Source organism: Corvus kubaryi, unplaced genomic scaffold, assembly GCF_017639235.1.
Source record: "Corvus kubaryi isolate FWS band 111438036 unplaced genomic scaffold, C.kubaryi_AGA036_p1.0 74, whole genome shotgun sequence".
Lineage (NCBI taxonomy): Eukaryota > Metazoa > Chordata > Aves > Passeriformes > Corvidae > Corvus > Corvus kubaryi.
In genome coordinates, this window is record NW_024582061.1 from 15,835,921 (window position 1) to 15,840,587 (window position 4,667).

A 4,667-nucleotide genomic window follows, 5' to 3' on the forward strand; every position below is an offset into this window, starting at 1 on the left:
TGTTTGCTGTGGGGCATTGCCTCCCCACTCTACAGAGCTGGTGGTTTCCTGCCGGGATGGGCAATGCTGGGACAGGAGCGTGGACACGGAGGGGCCAGACCCCAGGGCTCCAGGGTAGTGCACAGCCACCCTGCCAGGAAACCTGTCCAGGAAACCTGTCCAGGAAACCTCTTTCTGGGTCCCCATGGCCAGCAGCATCTCAGAGGCTTGAAAAAGGTCACTTCTTGGTGACAAGGAGAGAAGGTGGGGGACTCTGCTGCAGCAAAGCCAGAGGCTGAAGAGACCCCTGACCACACAGGCAGTGGCTGTAGGCACAGGGTCCTGGGGACAGCCCTGCTCCAGGACAGCGTTGTTTGAGGACATGGCTTCTCTCTTGGTGTCTCACCTGCTGTCCCCAGTGTTAAGGCCTGTGCTAAAAAGCCAAAAAAGACCAAAAACCCATTTTTTGAGTCTCCTCTGGCCCCCAATCCTGCAACGACCATGACCCTCCCTCCCAAAATCATCCCAAGATGTGGCACATGGGATGACCCCTGCACAACACGCTGTGGAGCCTGCTGTCCCCCGCCAGCACCAGTGAGTGCTGCCATGGCGAGCACAGCCCGCTCCCACCTGGCAAAGCCACTGCCAGGGAAGCAGAGGGTGGGTTTAGTAACTCCATGCAGATGAGCAGCTGCAAAGCAGGAATGCATCAGCCCCCTGAATGGGTCAGTTCACCCCAGTGCACCCATGGCCGCTCCCTGCTGCTCCTGGGGAGCTGCTGTGCCTGGATGGAGCAGGGTCAGCCTGTCCATCCCCTCTGCAGCCATCCCTGTGAGGACCTCGTTCAGATTCAGAAGGGTACTTACTTTCCCAAAAGCTCTGTCTCTAGGGCCTGTGGGGCTGCTTCCCAAGAGCTACTGACCAGGATCTGCACAGCTGTCCTTTGGCAAAGCATACCATCCCTCTGGCACCATGACAGGCCTTTCCTCGTCATGTGGTGAAGGGACGAATATGGGGCTGAGACATCTTGGTCTTTCCCAGAGTGGGCAAAGCTGCCAAGTGCAGCCCCGCGGCTGCCTCAGCTTCAGGTCAGGTTTCCCCCTCTCTGCCTTTTGCTCCTCATCGCTGGCTACACCGAGACCTCACCACGTTTCCCTCTGCCTTTGCAGCAGGAGGATGGATGGCTGTACCTTGTGCACAGTGTGGCAGCCCAGCACTGCCAAGAGGCAGCTGGCACTTCCAGAGCCAATGAGAGGGACATGGGGATGTGGCATTGAAGATGCCACCAGCCTCTCGCTGTCCTTGTGCCCCCCAAGTGCCACGCCCTGACCGCCCCATGGCCGCCGGCCCCAGCAGCGGGGTGGCTCACACTCGCCGCCCCCGCCCGTCTCCACCAGCACTGTCTTTAATAAGAAGTGTGGAATATTTTAGCACCTATGGAAAAGCCACCACAGACGGTGGTGGCAGCCGTTGCCAGGGAGACGCTCCCAAAAATAGCCCCACTCCGCCAACCTTTCCCAGTGCTGCTGTGGGGATTGAGGGAGGCAGAGGGATAGAGGGATGGAGGGATGGTAGGGTGGAGGGAGAGATGGATAAAGGGATGGATGAAAGGAGGGAAAGAGAGATGGAGAGATGGACAGAGGAATCTTTGGAGGGGTGAATGGAGAGGTGAATGGAGAGAGGAGGAGGGAGGGGTGGTTGAAAAGATGGAGGGAGGAATGGATGGAGAGAAGGAGAGAGAGAGGGAGGGATGGCTAGAGATGGCTGGAGATGGGTGCAGCAGAAAGCAAGAGCTCCTGGGAAGGTGGGCAAGTGCTGCCTGCCCCTTCTTCTGCCTGGGCATGAAGAGAAGTTCTACCTTCATGCCAGCAGCCCCTGCTTGGACACCTGTGGTCCTGCATTCCTGAGACACCAGCTAAGCCAGCAAAAACCCTCAAGCCCTCTCTGCCCTGAGCAGGTTTGACTTTGAGTGTTTAAACCAGAGAACAATGTTCTGGACTCCTTAGCACCTGCCAGGCTCCCTCTGCCATCCTCCTCCAACCATCCCATCTCTGTCCCCAGTGTTCCAGAACTGCCCAGCCAAACTGACCTGGTCATGGGTGCAGTGATGGTGACACACAGAGGTGGCCCATGGTGCTCAACCCCACCATGTTCCCCAGCCTCTCTGGGAATGCAGAATCATTTTCCTCTCTCGGACAAATCCCTGAGGCTGCCCACTCTCCCAGGAGGTCTGGGTGCAGCCTGAGCTACCTCCTGCAGCAGAAATGGAGGGGGACACCTGGAGCACCACCGGGGGCAAAAGCACAGAAGCCTTCCTGATAGAAGGAAACCAATGTTTTAGTGATAAGGAAACCCCCTTTTGTCCCTCTTCTCATCCCATAGTCATCACCTCACAGGACAGGTGGAGGTGGAGCAGGGCCCTGGATGAAGCTGCTGCTGCCTGTCCCAGGGGCTCTGCAGGAGGAGCCTTCCCAACCAACAGAGGCAGAGAGGGAAACCCCAAAAATAGAACTGAAGGAGGGGGATAAGGGGAGGGGGGGGGGAGAAAAATAATCCCAGCAAACCCAAAATCTCATTTTTAATATCAAATCCCAGCTCACTTGCCTCCTTGTCACCCTGGCGACATTCCTTGTGGTCACCATGGAAACGGGAGGCATGGAGAGAGCATCACCATGCGGGGTGGTGGCAGCACCCGGCATTATTTTGGGATGCAGGGAGACACCCGGCGCAAGGCGCTTTGCATTGTGGCAGGGCGGGAGGAGGGAAGGTTTATTTTTACTTGGTCCCACTCCATGTGCCAATTTTTTCTCCTCTAAGAGCCTGGGTGTCCCTTGCCCTGCTGCAGCTTTCCTGTGGCCTTCATGTGCCACACAGGGATGTCCCACAGGGACACCCCAGCCCTACCACCCTGTTCCAGCTGGGTGAGCTTGATTGGGCTGCTCCCATGAAGTCCCTCTAATGGTCACCTCAGCCGGTGGTTCCTGGTGCCACAGTGGGAGATAATGCTGGGACTTGGAGCCCAACAGTTCTTCTTGGGAGGGTGCAAGATGAAGAGACTAAACCTTTGCCACCCACACCAGTTTTACCCCTCTGCAGGGTGCTTCTTTCCCTGGGTGGGACAAGAAGCTGCAAAGAGGAGTGCAGGGACAAGAGAAAGACGAGGGCTCTCAGACTTTGCACACCAGCGGATTGGAAGGGGACCTCTTGGAAGAGGTCTGTTCCTTCCCCCCAACTTCACATCCCTGCTCCATGGGTCAAAACTCTTTGCCCACCTGCAAAAGGACCTGGGATACCAGGGAGCTGCAGGGCCACCAGGGCTGGGGCTTGGCTTTCACCAGCACCCACACGGCCTTGCAAAGCCGCGCTGAAATCGCAGGCAGCTCCACTCTGACATCTGGAAACCCAATTGGGCCAGTCCCTACCCTTGGCCAATCCTCTCCTTTGCTCTAACCCACCCTTCTCCCACCACACCAACCCTGCCTCAGTGCCCTGGCTGGGGGCAGGTAGGGATGTCTTCAGTTTTGTGGGGCCAAGCAGGTGTTTTCCAGCCCAGCCTGTGAATCCATCTGGAAAAGCCCTATGATGCAGGTGCTGGAGCGTCAGAGAGGGAAAACACAACCGCCAACCTAATGGGCAGGGAGGAAATGTATGCAAATGTATTCAGAAAGGGATCCGGTGATGCTAATAGGCTTGTTAATCCTCTCAGAGAGCACCAGGAATAATATTTTTACACTTCAGTCGTTAAGGATTTTACTCCAACCAAGCCCATGAGGGCAGAGAGAGATGTGTAGGGGACAGCCGCAGGTCATGGTTGGGGACAGGGAGGGCAGCAGCCAGAGCCAGCTCTGGGACAAGAGCAGGCAGGATCACACAATCCAAGAGTAACCAAATTAGACCCACGGCCAGGTGTGATTTGCTCAGGGACAAGGAGACAAATTAAAACTTCCATTTGGTTGTACTAAAGCAATGTTATATTAGTGATTAGAAATTGATTATCTAATTGCTGGGTCTTGATGCAGAGGTCCCCCTGCTGCTGCCATGAGATCTCCCTGCGTAACTGTGCTCCAAGGACAGGGTTTATTCAAACTAAGTTGGTCACCCAGGGCTGTTTGCAAATATATTAAAACTTTCTAACTATCACTACTGAGTTCCTTTCTGTGAAATCTATAGACCCAGCAGCAACCACGTGCTTCTTTCGCTCACATTCCCTGTGGTGCTTGTAACCCTCTTGCAGGAATCCAGGATTAATATTTTCAGTGAAGTTTGTTTCAAACCAGCCCTTAGGAGGATCTTTTGTTTTCTTCAGGGCTGGGCTCAGGGATCCACACTGCTCCAGATAGGATACCTGAAGGCAGGGGTGTCTGGTGGGGCATACACCAGGGAGTGGCTGTGCATGAACAGCTGTGGAGGAGCTGCAATGGCTTGGTAATTCAAATATCTCCCCACTTCTTCTTTGTCTCCAGAAGACAAGGTGGAGCACGGGTGAGGAGGTGCGGGAGGTGGGATGGGGCCGGGGAGGGCAGAGAGCAGAAGGCTGCCGACTGGAAGCAGGACAGAGGTTACTGCACCCAGAGGCGCAGAGAGGCTAGGCACTGGCCCTCGCCGGAGGGTGTGTCCTCAAGGCCAGAGGATGGGAATCCTGCTCCCTCTGCCTTATCCCCTTTAACCACACTTCCGCGTGTAACTTG